Here is a 23,168-nt window from a genome sequence, read left to right on the forward strand (position 1 = left end):
GGATATGAATATGCTTTGACACCAAAAAATATTATTGAACTCTAGTAAAAGTATTCATCAGTTAAATGAGGGCTATTTCTCTTAATCTTGTTTGTTTTGATGCAATTATGATGAAAAAGGTGGCTGGGGGGAGAGGGGAGGGCACTGTCACAGGGTTTGCTGTCTCGATATCAAAACAGGATGGTTGTGATGATGTCCAAGAATAAGCACAGCGATGAGCTTATGTGGAGCTCAGCCTTCCGAAGAGCTGAGGCAGGTGTCCTCCACCTCCAGCACTCACAGAATTCATTTAGCTGGAGAAAATCAGTGACTGGACATCAGTTCTATTGTAGTAGCAACAGCAACGAAAGAAAGAGCAAACATCTGAAGCAGGTTTTATCTGTCCCCCGTTAGACTTCTGCAGCATAAGATATAGATCTCAATGAGTCACTGAGGTTCTCCTGGTGAGAAGCAGAGAGAAATATGCACTTTGTTGGGTCTGTTTTGCCCATGACAGTAATGGGTGAGTGATCCTTCCCTGTTCTTCTCTCCACCCATGAGTCTTTTGTTATATTTTCTCTGCCCTGTCCGGCTGAGGAGGAGAGTGATAGAGGGGCTTTGATAGAGGGGCTGGGACCCGGTGTCTAGCCAGGGTCAACCCACCACAGCAACCTTGGATAAAAATCTTCTGTTCGCCTTCATTACAAGAATAGTAAAGAATCAGTTTGCAGTGAGCAAACTTCAGCTTTCAGTTTTTAAAATCTCTGTCTTATCTCTGGTATTCTTGACTTAAATTAGAGTGCACTGGAGTGTGAATACTGACTTACCTCCTCATATTCTATGAGGACTTTCTTCTGTCTTCATTTTGCCTATGTTACGAAGTCTGGATCCAAAGTGAAATCTTGGTTTTGGTGAGATTTTGGACTGCCCCTAGAGCTTTGGGTTTGGGTCAGATTCAAAATGCTCAGAAGATTGTGCTCTGAATCTCCTTTATTTGTCCCACAAAACTGTGTTGTCTAATGTTGCCAGACGGGTGCCACTGAAAATGACTCACTTGCCATTATAAAACTTATTTTGTGAGATCTCCACCATGTGGATGGATCCTATTAGCTGGACTATAAGCTTCCAAAAGGAGTTTGGCTTTTTACATTTCCTTGAGTTTAGTCATCCAAGTTTTTAAAGAACACAAATAAGAAAGCACATTTTAAAATGATAACTTTTATCTTGGGGATGTCCCTTGTGATTAAAGTTTTTTGGAAGTTTACTGTGTTTATTTTTGCTGATTAAGAAGCTTTGTAGTCCACTGGAATGGAAAGCGTTTGATTAAAAAATGAGTGTAAGGGAACTTCTAATGGTCCAAATAGATACAACAATTTCCCCTTGATTTATCGTCTCCATTATTATTCCTTCTTGTAAAACAAGCAGCAACCCTCATTCCTCCAAGTCACTGGCAAAGAATTCATCCTGGATCACAAGGTAAAGCAATAGTGGGAGGATTTAGAGTAGTCAGAACACTTACCAGCAGTCAAAATGCCAGGAGCAGCCTTGGTGCCAACTGCACCAAGACCCAGCTCTCCTTGTACTGACTTGGACAGCCATTGCAAACATCCCGGGAGCTAACAGACCTCCAGAGGCCAGGAAAGAGGCTCTTCCTCCTTTTATTGCACAGTTAACAAAATAAGTGGCTCAGTCGGTAAACACAGCCATTGGCTCTTAACACATTATAGTCCTGAGATTTATATTACCAAAATCTGGCTGCTTTGCTGAGGTCGGCTGTAGGGCTCTTCTTCTGCATGTTGCTCCTGGCTCCTTTTAAACCTCACAGACATTTTCACAGCTTTGGTTGTAAGCTGGTGCTGTTGCAAAAGGGCTGGGAAATGCAAAGTAAGAGGAGAAAAAGGTGCAGAAACCAGGAGGCAAATATAGAGATGTAAGAGTTCATCTTTAAAAAAAAGTTCTCATGTGTTTTTATTAATTATTTGCCTGAACACTGCAAGTGTGAGGCAGGTGATGGTGGCAGCCTTGTCCTTCAGCATGCAGGGAAAAACCTCTGTACAGGCTCCCCCTCTAGCAGACACACTGGTCTCACACTGTGGTCCCACCTTGCGAGTGGCCCCATTTGTCTCATGCTGACTGCAATCCCTGCAGAGAGTCTTGAAGCCTGTTGAAGGGAAAGATGCAGCAGTGGCTTCCATCTCCTGCCATTATGAAGACATCACCCGCTGGGCAAGACACTTGGAGTTGAGAAGGTGAGGGGGAAGAAAAGGCTGTGCTATAGCTGCCAGAGTTTAATGGCTTTGAAAGAAGTTCAGTGGTACATGAATTAGCCCTCCTATATGGTACCCAGAGTGCCAGCCACATATAAAATAAGCTTCTAAGATTCTTCATAAATCAAATGTAAGTCTCCTGTTTTTCCACCCAGCCTGTCTGCAGAATAACTCAGGGTACTTTTTTCTGCATATTATTTCCTCTGCCCTCTTAACTGAAAAGGATGCCCTATTCTCTGTGTGCCACTCAATATCAAAATAAAGGGTTTTAAGCACTGATAGATATTTTCTGCTATTTTTCTGTGTCTTTTCTAATGCAAAATTCTGCAGAACCTGCTCACTCTATTTCAATGAAGGCTGTGCTTTATCTCACATTTTATATTTATTTATAAATTTATATTTATTAAATTTATATTTATTTATTTAATAGAGTTGTGAAGGAAAGAAATGCCATATAAAAGGAAAGATAATGACCTCATGCTAGAATACTCAGGCAAATGGATTCTAGGAAGGGGTACAGGTTGATTTGCTCTTTTTAAACACAATATAGACCAGCTGTATGTTTTTGTTTGTTTAGAATTGTGTGGATTTGCATTACAGCTTTGATGCAGCACTGACAGCGAAGCGGTCCAGGTTAATATGCTATTCAGGTGGGTGGCAACTGAGCAACACAAAGACATTAATGAACTGGCAGAAATTTAGAGTAAACCAGCAATTAATTAAACGTTAATGACACAATAATGATTATATTAAAAAAAATATTTTCAGAATCTAGCCAAGCATAACGTAATCTAATGACAGAGCTAGGGGACACAGAAAGTAGTTATGCATGTATTACATACATAGCATATGGAACTTTAAATTTCAGAGGGACCGTGGGCCATGAGGTAAGACTATGAGTAATAGGATGAAGTTATGTAAAGGAAACATTAGAATGAATTACAGGAAAAAATAATTAACTCCACTGAGGTAGTTTAGACTCATAGGTTCCCAAAGGAAGCAGGAAAATCCCAATATATTTGTCACCTAAAACCAATGTATTATATATTCTAGACAGTGGATGTTTTGAGACCAGTTCGTTACTGGCCTCTGTAGATTACAGTAGATATCTAATACCACATTTTAATCAATTCAGCTTTCCATGAGCCTGTTTGTCTAAAGGCTCAGATAAGACTTTTTATTGTATCTGCGTGCCTAAAGGAACATGGATTTGCCTTGTGGGATTTTGAAAAGCACCTTAGAAGAAAGATCAAATGTCCTACCTGCCTTTTTAAGCTCCTAAGTATCTTTGGAGTGTAATCTCTAGTGCAAAGGAGAAGGGTGTGTGTGAGTACCATTAAGCCAAACTTCCAATGAATAAAATTATCTTGGGGGAAACAAATCATTAGGGAAATGATGAACAAGACACTACACTTCAAATACGACTTTGGAGTTTCTGGTAATGTCTGATACGATAGATCACTGCTATCATATACACCAGGAACTGAGCATTTCAAATTGAAAAGACTATTTTCCCATTTTTCTTCTCAGGTCTGTAAGTGATAGGGGGTCTAGGGATAATAGACATAAGATTAAGAAGTGGCCAGTTATTGCTGTGGAGATATTTCCAGGGAAATCTTCTTTGTGGTCTGTGAATGATAAGAATAGACAATATTTTCCACTGAATAGGATGAGAAAAACTGCTCTGTGTCAGAAATCAGAAAGTTTTTTCTGCAGAATCAAAAGAAAAACTCTTTTGAGTCTAAAATGATCAGCAAAAAACACACCTCCAGCAACTCCATCCTATTGAGAGGGCCTCACTTTCTTCCCTAGGCTGTCCACAGAATCCATCTCTAAGTTACAGCATTACCATGAGGGCACTGAGGGAAATGAAGTAACTGTTGAGACAGCCCTTCCTTTCCCACTCCAGTTCCAGGAGAAGTTGTAGGAACAGGTCCCAGTCCCCTTGCAGCCCTCAAAGTGGTACCCCATCTCAGTGCAATCCTGTCTTCTTCCTTATTTATTTCTGCTTCGAACTTATTTCTGCCTCCTCTGTTCTCATCAGCTGACTTCCAACACCAGAGAGATATAAACAAGCTCTTCTTATTCCCATTCATGGTAACACCTACTTCTGTTGCTGTCTCTTCACCTTTAACATGGCTCAGAGAGGTTTTTCTGCTGGGAACTCAGATTGCAGAGCACACCTACAACAGGCTTTGTAAATTCTGATGGCATTTTTGATGATTTTGTTTACTTCAAAATCATAGCCTTAGAAATATGTCCATGGAAATCAGTGTATGGTCACACAGTCTTAATAATTAAGTTTTTCTGCCTGTGGTGGTTTAAGTCACTGTGTTCAAGTGACTGGGCAAGTCCGTGGGTGCTTTCTGCATGCAGCTCAGATGTGGTAAATCACTAAGCAACAGAAGCTCTACTAGTTTCTATTTTAGGCTCATAGGTAGTCAACCCCCATATAAAAGGAAAGATAATGACCTCATGCTAGAATACTCAGGCAAATGGATTCTAGGAAGGGGTACAGGTTGATTTGCTCTTTTTAAACACAATATAGACCAGCTGTATGTTTTTGTTTGTTTAGAATTGTGTGGATTTGCATTACAGCTTTGATGCAGCACTGACAGCGAAGCGGTCCAGGTTAATATGCTATTCAGGTGGGTGGCAACTGAGCAACACAAAGACATTAATGAACTGGCAGAAATTTAGAGTAAACCAGCAATTAATTAAACGTTAATGACACAATAATGATTATATTAAAAAAAATATTTTCAGAATCTAGCCAAGCATAACGTAATCTAATGACAGAGCTAGGGGACACAGAAAGTAGTTATGCATGTATTACATACATAGCATATGGAACTTTAAATTTCAGAGGGACCGTGGGCCATGAGGTAAGACTATGAGTAATAGGATGAAGTTATGTAAAGGAAACATTAGAATGAATTACAGGAAAAAATAATTAACTCCACTGAGGTAGTTTAGACTCATAGGTTCCCAAAGGAAGCAGGAAAATCCCAATATATTTGTCACCTAAAACCAATGTATTATATATTCTAGACAGTGGATGTTTTGAGACCAGTTCGTTACTGGCCTCTGTAGATTACAGTAGATATCTAATACCACATTTTAATCAATTCAGCTTTCCATGAGCCTGTTTGTCTAAAGGCTCAGATAAGACTTTTTATTGTATCTGCGTGCCTAAAGGAACATGGATTTGCCTTGTGGGATTTTGAAAAGCACCTTAGAAGAAAGATCAAATGTCCTACCTGCCTTTTTAAGCTCCTAAGTATCTTTGGAGTGTAATCTCTAGTGCAAAGGAGAAGGGTGTGTGTGAGTACCATTAAGCCAAACTTCCAATGAATAAAATTATCTTGGGGGAAACAAATCATTAGGGAAATGATGAACAAGACACTACACTTCAAATACGACTTTGGAGTTTCTGGTAATGTCTGATACGATAGATCACTGCTATCATATACACCAGGAACTGAGCATTTCAAATTGAAAAGACTATTTTCCCATTTTTCTTCTCAGGTCTGTAAGTGATAGGGGGTCTAGGGATAATAGACATAAGATTAAGAAGTGGCCAGTTATTGCTGTGGAGATATTTCCAGGGAAATCTTCTTTGTGGTCTGTGAATGATAAGAATAGACAATATTTTCCACTGAATAGGATGAGAAAAACTGCTCTGTGTCAGAAATCAGAAAGTTTTTTCTGCAGAATCAAAAGAAAAACTCTTTTGAGTCTAAAATGATCAGCAAAAAACACACCTCCAGCAACTCCATCCTATTGAGAGGGCCTCACTTTCTTCCCTAGGCTGTCCACAGAATCCATCTCTAAGTTACAGCATTACCATGAGGGCACTGAGGGAAATGAAGTAACTGTTGAGACAGCCCTTCCTTTCCCACTCCAGTTCCAGGAGAAGTTGTAGGAACAGGTCCCAGTCCCCTTGCAGCCCTCAAAGTGGTACCCCATCTCAGTGCAATCCTGTCTTCTTCCTTATTTATTTCTGCTTCGAACTTATTTCTGCCTCCTCTGTTCTCATCAGCTGACTTCCAACACCAGAGAGATATAAACAAGCTCTTCTTATTCCCATTCATGGTAACACCTACTTCTGTTGCTGTCTCTTCACCTTTAACATGGCTCAGAGAGGTTTTTCTGCTGGGAACTCAGATTGCAGAGCACACCTACAACAGGCTTTGTAAATTCTGATGGCATTTTTGATGATTTTGTTTACTTCAAAATCATAGCCTTAGAAATATGTCCATGGAAATCAGTGTATGGTCACACAGTCTTAATAATTAAGTTTTTCTGCCTGTGGTGGTTTAAGTCACTGTGTTCAAGTGACTGGGCAAGTCCGTGGGTGCTTTCTGCATGCAGCTCAGATGTGGTAAATCACTAAGCAACAGAAGCTCTACTAGTTTCTATTTTAGGCTCATAGGTAGTCAACCCCTTTTGAAAATATAATTTGGAAGACAAAGTCACTAAAGGGCTTTGAAAAGTTTTCTTTGTCTCTATATATTTCATGCATACCTTTGAAAGTCTCAAGCAATTCTAAAACTACTCTTGAAATTCTTTGCAAGTCACATGAATTTACAAGATCACTAAGATACATTAACAAACTTCAAAGGGACTGAATTTGATGTAGAGAAAGACTTACAATTATTTGTAAATTACTTCTAACTATTTAATTATTTTTTTCCAAGACCCAGAGAAGATTAATATCATGTTGATCCTATCAAACCTACTCCAAGCTGAACTCTGGCATATTTTGATTTGGAGACATTTAGGTTGTTAATAATTAATTTTCATTCCCAAGTGATTGAGAATAAAAATTACAAACTGAGACTCTCAAGAATTAGTCCTCCTTCTGTAGAGATGTGTACTGTTGCATACAGGATTTCAATTTGGGATATGAGGGCTAGGGTATTCCATTCTGCTAACAATTAAAATAATGGAATAACTCCTGAAGGAGTGATGATCACCGCTTATGTTATGATTTCAATTCTAATTAGGAAAACAAATTAAGTATAGGGATAGGTATGATATACTTAACTGGTATAAATCAACACTGAGTTCAGTGGAATTACATCATTTTACGTCAGCTGAGCATCTGACCCAAGCTTGCGGGATGATTAATCTTCCTCATAGACTCCAAAGTTTATGGAAATTACATTTTTATGTGTAAGTCCTCCCTTCAGCACCTGCCAGAAAGGTTAACAAATAGATTCTCTGTGCTGTAACCCTAATACTTCCTTCTCCCAACATACATAAAACATCTGGTGTGATATGTCATTCTTAGCATCTGTCACCCATATTTACTAAATCCTAAGCAAGGATACACTTTTTCCAATAATCTCTTTTTCTAAATATTTCCTTTCACATGCTTATTCTAAACTATTCTGTCCATGTCCAGTTCCAGATCGAATTTGCCAGAGCCTAACCCCAGTATAACCCCAGAAGCATCCATGCCAATGAAGGATATAAAAATGAAGCAAAGGGTCCCTTTGCTCCTAAAGGGAATCCATGGAAGCAAAATATCATAATAGCGTTATTATCACAGCTTGCACTTGTAGAAACATCTACTGCCTTGTTTCTCATTTTATGACCATTTTGAGTGTGATTCTACACTCTCTGGAGTGTGTACAAGTCTATGTGTCTATCTCACCTCTTCACATATGGATAGAAGGACTCGTGGAAGGGTTTCTATGGCAGGAGAAACAGTATAGAAAACACACCATGGGAAATGCTTGGAACAAAGCCCACATTCATGGATGCAGGATAATCCAAACAGGAGATAAAAGGTCACAGGAAATCAGGCGCCATCACCTCTGCTGCTTGTGGAACTACTTGTTTATACCTAGTTTCCGGATGAGACAGGAAGTACTGAAATATCTCAAAATTGGTACTTCCTTTGACATTTTAAAGTCAAAGTGGGAAAAGAAGTAGCTGGAATCTTCCAACCTGATTTCACAGATGCCACAGGGGTGTATCCAGCCTTAGCCGGACTGGGGAATGAAACAGGGAGAGATAGGACCACCATGGAGCCCAGAGCAGAGGTTCTGTGGTGACTCTAGTCTCTTAATCTTGCTCTCATAACCTGGGACCTCTCTGCATTGCCACGCCTTCAGTTTAAGACCTAGATTTCAGTCTGCTCCAGTGCAGGAAAATTGTCTCAGCTCTATCTGAGCACAGATGGATTCTTTCTTGTACATGTTCTTGCCTGCCTTGCATGCAGCTCAACAAAGGGGATTGAAAGTCAAAGTCCTGCACCTGGAGAGGAACAACCCCAGGCACCAGTACAAGCTGGGGACTGACCAGTTGGAAAGCAGCTTAGCAGAGAAGGAGGAGGGAGTCCTGATGGACACCAAATTGAAGATGGGCCAGCAATGGGCCCTTGCAACAAAGAAGGCTAGCAATGTCCCAGGCTGCATTAGGAGAAGTGCTGCCAGCAGATCGAGGGAGGTGAGTCTTCCCTTACTCAGCATGGGTGAGGCCACACCTGGAGTACTGGATCCAGTTCTGGGCTCCTCAGTACAAGAGACATGGACATACAGGAGGGAGCTCAAACAAGAGTCATGAAGATGATGAAGGCACCAGAGCATCTCTCATAGAAAGACAGGCTGAGACAGTTGGTACTGTTCAGCCTGGAGAAGACAAGACCCAGGGAGGATCTCACTGATGTATGTAAATACCTGAAGGGAAAGTGCAAAGACAACTGAGTCAGGCTTTTCTCAGTGGTGTCCAGTGCCAGGACCAGAGGCAATGGGCAGAAACTGAAACACAGGAGGTGCTGTCTACACATTAGGAAGCACTTTTTTTTTAGTGCAAAGGTGAAAAAGCACTGGCACAAGTTTCCTGGAGGTTCTCTGGACTCTTCATCCTTGGAGATTCAACCCACCTGGGGTTCTGAATCTACAGTGGTCATCAAAATAAGCATCAAACATGTCTCTGTGATGAAATCAAGATATCCTGTTGCAATTCTTTTTCTTAGCAAATGGCAGCTTAACAGACATCATCCTTGAAAAGCAAAGACAAGCCAGGGATGGAGCTACCAGATAAGCGTGGATGACCACGTGCCCAGTGCTTGAACCTGGTTCCTGGTCCTCTTTTATTTATGAGTGTTGCTGTACCTTAATATTCCACAAACTGCTAATATCACTGAGGAAACTGAGGTACCGAGACTCCTACTCTCAAATGGGAATGACAGAACTTCTTTCATTGCAAGGAGTGCAACGGGTTACAAATCCCACGTAAAAAACTGTGACAGCTGAGGTGGGCTGTACACTGGAACAGAAGATATCTGAGAGGTAGCTCAGCTTGTCACCACTGGTTTGCATGAGTCAGACCAACTAAGGATTACCTCAAGGTACTGTATGTTTAATAAAACACCTTAGAAACCCCAAAATATGGTTAAAAAGCAATGGGAGATTCTTGTCTCCCAGATGCTCCTCAGCAGATGACTACTGGACCTCAAAAACTTTGCCATTTTCTAAGATGTCTGCGAACCATGACACTTAAGAAAAACTCATTGTTTTTATGGCTCACAGAGCACATCTTCATCCAGAATAAACTAGCTAGTTCACTTTTTATATATACATATAACATAATACATAAATATATAAAGTTATTTCTATGAGTCAGTGGTGCAAATAAGTGAGTAAAGAGCTTTTACATAAAAAAATCTCTGATTAAGAACCTGAGTGCACCAGACCTCTGTGTGTGGTGGAGGGCAGTACAGACAAGCTGGCCCTGGCACCAGGGTCTACATGGCTTTGTCACTCTGATGCTGTAACTGAGCTAAGAAGCCTCGCCCCGGGCAGCTCAGCTCTTTCTATGAATGGAGCAGTGCCATTTCTGCTCAGTGCTTCCCTGCGTGGCGTAGAAGCACCATTGAATTATGCTCTGTGTTTCCAGCTGTACCCACACGTCTGGAAAAAGTCATCCAGTTAATATTAGGAGGATGAAATCCTGGCCCCAGTGAAATCACTGAAATGTCACCACGGATTTAGAAGAATGTAAGAAATCAGTGTAGTCCTCTCGGCTCGTATCTACTACGTTAGAATGAACTGCAGCATCCTGAATGCTCTAACACTTTGCCAATAAAAGAGGACTCTGACAGAGTAGTTTGTAATAAAGTTTGTACTGGGATTTTTTCTCTTGAGTAGTAAAAGCCTTGAACCTGCTGCCAAATGAGCATGTAATAACTGGGACTCCAGTTCCCTGCGTGAGTGGGGCCTGGACCACCTCCAGCACAAATTAGTTCAAAAAAAGGTTTATTTCAGTGTGACAGATTGTTTCTGTGAGTAGCACTGAACAGTGCTGCTTTCACGAACAGATACTCTAGATTTCAGCCTTCTGACCATATGATACTAAGAGCACCTTCCCTGGTAGGTGCAGATTCCTGGGTGCCGGAAGGGTTCCCGTTGCACCATCTCCTCTGTACCTTTCCCTCGGGCAGTTTAATAATCCAAGCAGTGCATACAGCAGCAGGAAAGGGGACATGTGTCCCCAGCTGTCGCAGGCCACAGGGTCCAAAGGATATTTCTCCATTAAACTCTCTCCAAAAGCACTTTCCAAAGCTTTTTACAGGTCGGTGGATTTCTTCCTACCCAAAGCACGATGCCCTGACCAGCCCATTGATATAAAAAGCACCAAGTACTTTCTTGCAATGGGCAGCAGAGAGAACGGCAAAGGGTTAAACTGATCTTCTCTTACACCAGGTTTATTAGGTGAATTGCACTGAGCTGTTATCACGTCACATGGACTTATGATAGGTTATAATATGTCTTGACAGGCTGGTGACTGTGTATAACATACTACTTAAGGCTGTATTTTGCTTACAACATCTGTTAATGGTCCATTTATCTCTTCCAAGTTCTTGGCAGAAGAACATTAATTTAGGTTACCATCAACTGAGAAAATAAACCCACAAACATACACAAGACTGGATTGTTACTTTAAAGCATGAGAGATCTCCATGGCAATGTGTTTCATGGGAATGTCTCTCTTCTTTTTGCTGTTTTTTTTTCCTACTCTATTTCTGCTAAATTTTAGTATGTCACTGATGGTGGTCTTCTGGTTTCTCATGGTGCAACCCCAGCTATTTCATTCAGTAGAAATATTTCTGATGTACAGCCATGGCTTGACATGCAGCAGAAGGGACCAAGTGGGTTGTTCTTTTTTCTTTTCGTTTTCTTCTTTCCATCGACTTTAAATCTTTTGGTAGGTTACTGAGTATTTCTTGTAACAGATATATTGTGTATATGCTACGTTCTTCTCCAGCTGGAATGGTAGCTGGAATGACTTGCACTGGGGGTCCACAATTCAAATGCTAGATGGAAGTTTCACTTTCAGGCGACTGAAATCTTAGCCATGGAAATAATTATACGGCTCTAATCTTTGTATACACTTCCTAAAAACAATGTCTCCAGTCCCCACAGGTATATCTCACAGTAATCAAGCTATATTTTCCTGCCTTTTTCTAGGCAATGCATATAAGGAACATGAAGCCATTTCAGCTGTGCTTTCCTCACCAAAGATCATTAACATTTCCTGCAGATGAAGAAACCCAAACTGATAGGAGACAGATATCTAACTCTATGCTAACACAGAAGCCTGTCTGGAAGATTGTGGTGGTTTGAGGTACGTGCCTGCAGTTGTGGGGCCTCAGAAGGAGAAAGAAGTGGGACTAGAAGATCCATGACTTTTCTCCCCTACCCTCATGGCAGAACATGAGTGGTTTGGGGAGAAATGCGTGGTTACAGCAAAGGTCTCATTTTTAGCAAAAGGCTTATAGGGGCAGAAGAGGGAGTAAGAGTAGAGAAGCTCATGTTGAACCTATTGACGTTACTTCATCTATATTTACTTACTCTACTTAGAATTTCCTTCTCCATTTACAAAAGCTCAAACAGCTGCAGCAAAAGACAGGCAAGGAATGGTTACTGACACCCAAGACCTCCCTAGAGGTGTCCTGCATCTTCATGGCTGTCTGTCAGCCTGCTAGCCCCATTGCCAAAGCCACCAGAGGAGGCCTGTCCTCCAGGTAAGCAGACTGTGTGTCCAAGGTACCTGAGGGTGAGGACAGGAGGGTGCAGCAGCCACTGAGATGCCCCTTGTAGCCTGTGGGCACAGGTAGAAGTGGACATACCTCCCCAGGGTATGTTCTGCTGAATCCTTAGCCCTTCTGCTTATCTTTAGATAAAGCTACAACTACAGTGCTGCAATTAAACAGCTGAGGATGAGGATGGCAAAGGCGGGAAGAGAGTCCCAAGGCCTCACACCTACTGTGGTGCAGCCCAGGTGCTGGACTTAGCCCAGGACATCCCTGGCCACCGATTTAGGAGGTTGGGGCAGTTTTGAGGACCAGGATATGTTCACCACAACTCCTCATCAGCTTTTTCCCAACAGGTGCCCCACACTCGAGGTGGGGAATGGATGGGGTTACCTGTGAGTGCCTGCTCTTACACTCATGGATTAACGCAACGTTTAAGCACACAGTTTAAGTGTGTCAAGGCCAATGAGTAAAAAGGGGGAGAAAAAAAAAGGGAAAATCAATACGAGGCACCTAGCCCTTGCCAAGGGACACACGAGCATTTCCAAACCAAACATGCTTATCACAACCGATTTGCTCCCATCCAAGTTCCTCTCTCAGGCTACTCCAGCAGAAAAAGCTCATTATTTTTTTTTTTACAAAACAGAAAAGAAAGAAAGAAAAAAAAAAAAAAAAAAAAAAAAAGAGAAAAACCCCCAACCAAACCCAACACCCTCCGTTAATTATCCAGTCCGTTATTATCTTTTAGCCTCTTCTGATCACCCCGCCGAAAACTCCCCACCCCACCGCCTCCTCCCTGCTCCACCTCCGTCCCTCCAGCCCGGGACTGGGGGGTCGGTGTGGGACCCGGGGGTGCGGGGGGCGGCCCCGCAGCCCCTCTCCATCCTCCCTCCCTCCCTCCTTCCCCGGTGGGACTCCCGGTCCCCCCCCGCCCCGCACTCACCCGCCGGTCCCGGGCCGGGCAGCGCCAGCAGGAGGAGGAGGAGGAGGAAGAGCGGCGGGAGGGCTCCGGCTGCCCCCCCCGGCATGGCCCGTTGCGGTGGGGAGGGCTCCCGGCAGCGACGGCGGGGGGAGCGGCGGGGAGCGCCCCTCGGGGAGGGCGGGAGCTGCGGGGGCGGTGGCTCGGGGCGGTGTGTGTCCCCCTCCCTGTCCTCACAGACACCCCCCTGGCAATGGCTTCGGGTCGTTGCCCCCCTCTCCTCCTCCTCCTCCTCCCCCCGTGCCCCGCAGGTAGCGGGGGGTGTTGTCACTTCTGCTGTTAGGGAGAGGATGGAGGGGGGTGGCTCCATCCCTGCCCCCCCGGGCAGAGGGTGATGGGTGGGTATCATTGCCAGCTGTGTCTGGGGTGAGGGTGGCAGGTTCTCACCCCCATCTTGCCCCCCCACGCCATTCCCCACGGTCACTGCTGTGTGTGTTGGGCTACTGACAGTCACATCCCTCTTCTCCTCCTGCCCCAGGCTCCCTGGTGCTGCAGGGTCTTCATGGAATCATGGAATTGTCAGAGTTGGAAGGGAGCTCTAGAGATCTTCTAGTCCAACTCCCCTGCTAAAGCTGGGTTGCCCAGAGCACACCACTCAGGACTGCATCTAGGCAGGTCTTGAAAATCTCCAGAGAAGGGGACTCCACACCCTTCCTGGGCAGCCTGTTCCAGGGCTCTGCCACCCTCACCCTAAACAAGATTTTCCTCATATTTGAGTGGAACTTCCCATGTTCCAGCTTGTGCCCGTTGCCCCTTGACCAGTCACAAGGAACCACAGAAAAGAGTCCTGCTCCATCCTCCTTCAACCCACCCTTTAGATACTTGTCATGGTTAAAAATCCCAGCCAGCAACTAGGGCCACACAGCCACTCGCTCATCCCCCTAGTTTGGATGGGGGAGAGAACTGGAAGTGTAAAAGTGAGAAAAAAATTGTGGGTTGAGATTTGAGATAAATACAGGTTAAAAGATAGAGCAAAAGCTGTGTTTGCAAGGAAAGCAAAGCAAGGAATTCACTTACCACTCCCCATGGTCAGGCAGATGTTCAGCCATCTCCAGGAAATCAGGGCTCCGTCACACATAACGGTTACTTGGGAAGACAAATGCCATAACTCTGAACATCTCCTCCTTCCTTCTTCTTACCCCAGCTTTATATACTCAGCATGATGTCGCATGGTATGGAATATCCCTTTGGTCAGTTGGAGTCAGCTGTCCCAGCTGTGTCTCCTCCCAACTTTTTGTGCACTCTCAGCTTACTCACTGGTGGGGTGGGGTGAGGAGCAGAAAAGGCCTTCACTGCTTAGCAACAACCAAAACCCCAGTGCCCTATCACACTATTCCTATCCCAAATCCCAAACACCATACCATACAGCACCATACCAACCACCAGTAAGAAAGTCAACTCTATCCTGGCTGAAACCACAAGTCTTTTAGAGCTGTAGAGCTGGAAAGCAGCTGTGCTGATGGAGGAAGGTGAGGGCCCTTTGCAAAGACATGGCACATGGGAAAGGTGAGAAAAGCTATAATAACACAGGAAGGATCAGAATGTTCTGAATTCCTGGGGGACCCCAAAAGCTGATGGATGGGCAAGCCTTTGCAAGAGGGTTGTGTCTCCATGAGGGGATCTGTGAAGGGGATGGGGGTTGAAGACCCTGCGTTAGCCCATGACACCAGTGCTGTTGGTTTTCAAAGAGTATGGGTATGACAGCAGGACACCCAAGCTCTGAACACAGGTGGCAGAGCAGGAGTTACCTGCTCTCAGAGTAGTGGCCACGTAAACACAAGGAGCTTTACTCCTTGGGAAATAAAACAAAAGAAATCATCTCTTCAGAGGGCAACTGAATCTGTGACCTGATGGCCACCACCGGGTGGGAAACAACCAGAGACAACTGTATGCATGTGAGTTTAGCAAAGTAAACTTTCAAGAGACTTAATGTCTCCTGTGTTGCAGACATTTCTCTTCCTCTTTCAACGTCTCCCATTTAATAGTACATAATGGGCTGGGAGCTCATGAGTTCCTGACGTCTATTTATAATCACAGCCTAAGAAGTTCACCACTGTTTTTCTCGTGGGTATGTTTTCCTTTTGAAAAAGCATTACAAGCAGTAATAAGCCGCTGTTTGGCGAAGTGCAAGGGGAAAAAAAAAAAAAAGGAAGTATGAAATGTCATAGCAAAGTAGCCTGACATTTCCTAAGAGTTTTGAAGCACTTTCAATACAAGACAAGAAATCACTGGGGCTAGAGACTCATAAACAGCTCTCTTCTCAGCTGGTTAAGTATTAATGCTTAAAAAGCTGACAAATGCTCCCACTCCAGCACGAAATTGTAGCCCAAGCCCACAGACAGACGCCTCTAAATCCCTTCCACCTTTTATTTAAAGGCCAGGGCGTTGTGGGTTCCGTGGAAGAGGCTGAAGGAGCGTTGGCCTCATGTGTTGGGGTCCCCACGCGGGACGGGGCGGGCGCTGTCCAGGGTGCTGAACCGCCGCTCCGCGGGGCTGGACGGGGGCCGGGTGGGTGCTCCTGCCCTGCCCTGTCGGGAAGTTACTGCTTATTCACAAACAGGAATGAGTTCGTCTTCCCTAGCATTGCCCTGATTTTATACTCCCCTCTCTGTTCCTATGTCTTCTATTTCAAAATTTTCTGCGTGGCCAGCTCCCTCATCCCTCCTCTCCCTTAATGAGGGCATAGCTCCAGAGAGGAGGCCGAAACAAAAAGGTAGGATGAAGGAAAATTTAAGTGTAGCTCATACCTTGAGGAAGCTCAAAGGGTCATCCAGCATTGGAATAGGCTGCCCAGAGAAGTGGTTGAGGCACCATCCCTGGAGGTGTTCAAAAGACGGGTTGACATGGTTCCCAGGACTATTGTTCAGTGATTTTTTTATTGCTTATTTCTGATTTATTTTTTTGTCAGAGTTAGGTTGATGGTTGGACTAAATGATCTTGAAGGTCCCTTCCAACCTAGACGATTCTATGATTCTATGAAGCAGAAACTTTTCCAGCCAGCAGCATGTCCACATTAACAGAGTCCTGTCGCATTCCCCTGTTGTTCATTCCTGAACAAAAGAATAGAATTTTCAACTCATTTGTAGCATATTTATAGCTGTGCGTCAACTGAAGCAGCAAAAACTTCCTATGGTATAAAGGAGAGGAAGACAGGAATGGTAAAGGTTTCATGTATATGACAGAAAGGCAGAAATGGTAATAGGGTTGTTTTTTTTTTTTTCCCAGGTTGGACACTGATGCTTGTGAGGTAATATTAACTACACTTATTTGTATCATGGTGAATTTTTCTCATGAGAGAGTGTATGAGGGGCAGAAAGATACTTCAGACAATGGTGGGGTTCTGAATGCCTACATTCAGTCTTACTATGCAGAAGTTATGTTAGAAAAAAGTGGTACTTACTTTCTCTCAAGAAACATAAAGGAATGATCTTCACTTTGCCTCTTCTTTCCATCTATCTCCTTTTTTTTTTTTTTTTTTTTCCCCAAGAGCTAAAAAGGAAAGGAAATTGTGGATTAATGTCTCAAATCACACTATATCAGGTCTATTAAAAAGCAACACTGATGAGATCCAGAGATAAAAATATTCAACTGGAAAGACTGTAGCCATGCCTCAGAGTCTCCAGGGTGGTCTTCTAAGTGAAATAAATTGCGTCACTACCACTGAAGTCTGTGTCAGTTCTTCCCTTGTGTACCAAGTCCATACCAAGAAAAAGATGAACTTAGCATGTTGTAATAATACTTTGTTCATCTAAGTGACTCAATGTTTCATTGGAACACAATAGTAGAGGAAGGTCATATGTATTTTATAGCCAACATGGATTTTCCTTGTGTAAATAATTTTTAACTTCTACAATGACACACCTAGGTCTGAGGATAAAGGAATAATGATGCATGTTGTCTATCTTGACATTAGCAAGGTTTATGACACAGTCAGACACAGCACTCTTCTTTTCAAGTTGGTTTATTAAGGTCAGAGTAGCTGGATTACTATGTGGGGCTGAAAAACTAGCTATCAAGTTCAAAGTGTTTGGATTAAGGATTTGTACTCTTTCTGGAAGTTGGTTTCAAGTGGAGTTAGTCAAACGTTTATCTTGAGATGTATCTTTTTTTAATATCTCTATGAGTAACCTGGAGGAGAAGACAGAATACCCTTTATAAACATTGCAGGTGCACTGAACAGGGGGAGGATCAGTTGGTATGCTGGTGGGAAGGGCTGCCATTATTCAAAAGGACCTGGACAGGCTGGAGGAATGGGTCTGCAAGAACCTTATAAAACTGAATGAAGACAGATGCAAAGTTCTGCCCCTGCGAAGGAAGAAGTCATTGCTGTGGTGCAGGCTGGTCACTGACTGACTGGGAAAGAGCTCTTCTGGTAAGTCCTGGTAGACATGAGTCAGCAGTGTGCCCTGGCAGCACTGAAAATTAACAATATACATTGGCTGTACTAATTGTAGTGTAGGCAGATATTGGAAGGAAGTGATTATTCCCCTCTAACCAGCACTTGTTGGACCACACATGGAATATTTTGATGTGACCAATTTTTGGGGTCCCAACAAGAGAAAAATGTTCCCATATCTATGTACAGACACAATACAGCAGTATTGACCTAATAACAACCTTCCCATATGTATGAGGAGGTCATCAGGAAGACAGAGCCAGGCTCTTCACAATGGTTCATGGTGAGAGGGCAAGAGACAGTGGCCATCAGCTGAAACAAGAGAGGGATGTCTCTAAGGTGTTCAGAGCACGTAGGGAACACTGTTATGACGAAAGATCTAGGGCAATCCCACACTTTTCTGGAGTGGCAGCTGGAGGTCAGGAAGGATACTCTAGGCACTGCAATTGCCAACAGATGCCCAGGGTGCCTAGGACTACCTAGTTGAGACATTTCTCTATGTCTGGAGCTGAATCCCACCCTTACTCTGCAACAGAAAGTTTTCCTACTTCACTATAATGGGCTCCTTAAAGAATGATCTGGTAAAACATCATGGGGAGCCTTGAGCAACCTGCTCTAGTGGGAGGTGTCCCTGCCCATGGCAGGGGGGTTGGAACTCGATGATCTTTGAGGTCCCTTCCAACCCATTCCTGCAACATACATTTTCGGGTTAGAGCTTCCCAATGTTTGCCACTTCTGTTTATCTCAATGCGAGATTCTCTTAGTATTGTATGTCAATATTTCATCCCAAAGTTCTCATAACATTCAAGAAGTACCAGTGGAATGTGGAGCTTGGGTGGGTGTTTTTTTCTTCTTTCTTTCTTTTTTTTTCTAAAGTCACAAAGAAAAAGAAAAATCAATGACATCAAGAAAAAAGATTTTATATGAATTTTGACATTTTTGGCAATCACGTAAGTGTCAAATAATTGCCTTGTCTTCTGGAACAAGATAATTTTCTGGTTTACCAGGTTGGATATTCCCTGCAAAACTGCAGATGCACTGACAATGCTAACTTCTCTGAAGAGTCTGCCACGTGCATTGGATTTCACCTATTGATTGGTTTCTGCTCAGCACTCAATTTTCCAGGAGTAAGCAAATAAATTCTGAGAACACAGTTGGAACTTCTGGTGACTTTTTAATGCTGGTTTTGTTTGTTATACAAATGCACCGGAGATTTGACTGTGATACTCAACATTCTGGCCCTAGTTCAGCAAAGCATGTAAGTATGTGTTTAGTTTCAACCTTAGACTTCAGTGCTTTGCTGGGTCAGGGCCAGAGAGGGGACTGTGCTGAAAATCCATCCCAAAGGTATGCTTGCCGTGTAGCTCAACAACAAAGACAGACCTTTCAATGGCTCTCCTCGCCTCCATTTTCAACTGCATTTCTTAACAAGTAAGTAAATAAAATTAGCCATCCTTCTCCATGGAATCATAGAATGGTTCATGTTGGAAGGGATCTCTAAGTTCACCTAGTTCCAACCCCCCTGCCATGGGCAGGGACACCTCCCACCAGACCAGGTTGCTCAAAGCCCCATCCAGCCTGATCTTGGCTGTCCAGCCTCATCTCCAGCTACATGGCAAAGGCATTATTAGAAGCTTTTTCTGTGTGGATCTAGAGTAAGCATGCAATGCCATGGGGAGTGGCTAATAAAGGGCTACACAGGCATGCGACAGTGTTGTTGCTGGGAATATGACTACTGGTTGGATTTTTGCAGCAGTGTCTCATCCTGAGGGGTAACATCATTTAATGTGATGTTAGCAGCTGTTTAGTTTTAGTTCAGGTTTTTCTCAAACACCCCAGCATTATATTTTTGTCAGCAAAAGCTATAAGAGATCTTTTTTTACTCATCTGAATAAGCTTAGTTCATAACTTCATTAAAAGACAAGTTTGTAGCAGATTTCCTCCTCCATATACATATGTACATAAATTATAACTGTCGTCTAGCCTTTGTGCATAAATACCCAATTTTTGTGCAATGCAGATATATATTGTTGACTTGCAAAGATCAGGAGTGCAGATGCTTCCTGAAGGCACACAGCTGCTCCTGCAGCACTCGAACACAGCATCCTTACCCCAGGAGCCAGCATTGCCAGCGAAGTATTGCACGAATCCTGCTGTTTGGTCTTATAATTTACAGCTAAACACCACTAGATGTCCTCTGCTGCCAACCCTGCTTTTCCATATACAGCTGAAGTGTTGTTACCATATCCTTTCTCTACAGTTTTACCCTTTGCAGTGAAAAGCACTTGCTACAGCCAGATTATTACTGCCTGGAGAAGAGGAGACTCCAGGAAGACCTTATTGCGGCCTTTCAATACTTAAAAGGGGCTTATAAGAAGGATAGGGGACAGACTTCTTAACAGAACCTGTAGCAATAGGACAAGGGGGAATTGATTTAAACTGAAAAAGGGAAGAATTTTTTTTGCAATGAGGGTGGTGAAACACTTGGCCAGGTTGCCCAGAGAGGTGGTAGATGTCTCATCTCTGGAAACATTCAAGGTCAGGTTGGACAGGGCTCTGAGCAACCTGGTCTAGTTGAAGATGTCTCTGCTCACTGCAGGGCAGTTGGACTAGGTGGCTTATAAAAGTCCCTTCCCGCGCAAACCATTCCATGATTCTATCATAATTTTTGTTTTATTAACAAATGCTATATGACAGGTGTTAGAAAAGGTGTGATTGCAGTATGTCCTGATCTCCTGGGTGGAGAAATTGGACGTATTCAATTTTCCTTCCATTCTTGTACTTCACCTTTCTTGGTAGATGAATTAGCCGAGGAAAGGTGTGAGATTTGGCTCTTCACCAGCGAAAGATTGGCCAATATCCAGTCACTGGAGAGCTCTTTCTCCCTGAACACGATCTTTCCATGCAGACTGACATGTCTTGTCTTTATACTTGCAAAATCGTTTGGTCTTTTTTTGCAAGCTGAAACTTGGACCAGAGCTGAACCAAGCCTGCTAATGGGATTCAAATGGCCTTCTTGTTACATGAACTCACAGTCTGTATGAAAATGAAATCTATACATGGGGATTTATAAAAACAACCTGCTGTAGGGTGGATGGGGAGGAGATAGACACATAGTGTAAAACTAGTTCTAGGTACATCTCAACAGAGAGGACTAGAAAGTTTTATGTGCACAGAATCTTTTTATTTAAACAGAATAACGTATCACAAATTGAAGTAAAAAGGTTTCTCTCAAGTGACAAGCAGGTTTACTGTCTACAGAATTGTCCTCTTTTTTCTAGGAATGCAGATTGTGGGTGTCAGTTCGGGTACAGCGTGTGTCTAATACCACTTGCTGGGGGCATTGATTGAGGCTTTTACTGAAGAATGGAGTTTGCATGTCATGATAGTTTTATTTCCTAGTACTCTGGGCTCAGAGCACAGTTAAAGAAGAGTTCCTCTGTGTTATCACTTGTAAACATGCTGTTATTTCAGGTAGGAGAAGGGAAAAGCTTTTCACAAAGGAAAACATCTCTTGTTAGATCATTCAGGCATTGAATTCTTTTTACATAAACTGATAAAAGAGATTTCATTTATTTAAGGGAAGAACCTATAATACAAAATTAATTATGAATCACTTGTGTTTTCAGTTTGGCAAGGCTAGCCTAATTTTGCTTGATGAAGCAAATGATGTCCTATTATATGAAATCTTTCTCCTGCCCACATATTTTTATTAACTTAGTGAAAGGGTTTGAATATAGGAAATCTTATTTTAGACTGCTTTATGTTTTGAATGTTTATTTTTTTTTACATTATGCTATTATTATTTGTACTGTGCTTGTGCCTAATTAATCTTCATCTATTGTGCTAGACACTGCAAAATACCTAATTAAAAGGTACTGCTTCTGGCCCAAATAATTTTGCCTCCTGGGCATGAATTCAGAAGCAGTTAGAGGGTGCCAATTAACTTACCCTAATTCAAGACACCTTAAATTGTCTTCTACAAGCCTAAATTAAAACAGCTTTTTGCCAGCATTGAAAATTTCCTACTTTAGAACTGAGGGGCCATTTTTTTGTGCTTTGCCATAAGTCTTTAAGTGTCTCCTTAGCTACCACAGCAGGATACACACCAGGTTTATGCCTTAAGCTTCAGTGCTGCATGTACATAGCCATGGATGAGAGACAGCAGGTAATTAAAGCAAATAGACTGGGAAGTTTGAGTTAACCAAGCAGCACTTGTGGGCCAAGAGATCAATCTGAATTAGCACAATGGCATTTTATTGTTATTTGCCTTTGCAGAAGGTGTAAATGAGCTGCAATGATGCACAGAACTGTGGAATAAAGGCTGGAATTTCTTGATCCTCCTTTCCACCTAATAGCCAGTGCTGGTAGATCCCCATGATATTGTGCTGGTTTTCCTCTTATTCTAACATTTACCATATAGTTATGATATTGGCAATGACTTCTCTGCTTTTCCTGATGCCTCGCTTTATATTTAATTGTGAAGTCTCACTTGACATCTAGCTTTTTCAAGTCAGCTTTTGCATCTTATTTTTCAAGAATCCGTATAATCTCCCTCAAATCACTGATGTTGCATCCCCTGCTATTTATAATACTGTAATCGTTGTCAGCTCCAGTTAAAGCAGGAGTAGAAGAATCTGGCTCATTATGTGAACATTTCTCCAGGCACAGAATGGGTGTACAAACAAACTGCACTGGTGGCTAGTTATGCATTTGGGCTTGACACCTGGTCTCAGCCACCTCACATTTAGTACTTTCCTCCATGAAGCCACTTAACCTTTTAGACAATACAATTTGGAAGGTTGTCTGTCTGTCAGCAACTAATAAAACCAGCACTACCAGCTGATTGATTTTATATAGCTCAAAGAGAGACAGAAGGAAAAGAGATGTCACAATAATATTGAGACTAGATATATAAAAGTCCCCTGGAACAGTGGTCTGTGGTTTGTCTTCTTGAACATCTCTGGATGAAAAAGTTTGCCATGACACTATGAGTCCCTTGAGAAGTGTATGCTCTGAGTGGTTGCCGTATGGAGACCAGAGTTGAGCCTTTCTTTCTTATTGTTCCTTGTCATATAAGCTGTCTTTTTCGATAAATATCTGACTTAAGAAATATTAATCTAATGATAAGAAATCACAAAGATAATTTCTTATTGATTTGGGCTGAATGTTTTGTGGGGAAAGGAAGCACTGAGGGGTTCTTCAGGGACTTGTGTAGATTTGCAACCAGCTACATCACCATTATAATGTCTACTATGTAGCAGAACTTGAACTAAATAGTTCATAAGAAAGCAAAAGGTGTCCTGGCAGCATCTCTCCTTTCAAGGGGTTCTTTTAAAGACTCCTAAGAGACCAATTTAAATCATGACCCTTGCACATTAGTGTCATAGAACCTGATCTAGTGTGCCTTGTGAAGGAAGATAAATGTAAGATTGTCCTGAGAAAAAACTGCAAAAACTAGTTATCTGAATTCTTGTATGAGTCATCAGTGAGTAGCCT

This window comes from Calidris pugnax, unplaced genomic scaffold, assembly GCF_001431845.1.
Source record: "Calidris pugnax isolate Ruff unplaced genomic scaffold, ASM143184v1 scaffold252, whole genome shotgun sequence".
NCBI classification, from domain to species: Eukaryota; Metazoa; Chordata; class Aves; order Charadriiformes; family Scolopacidae; genus Calidris; species Calidris pugnax.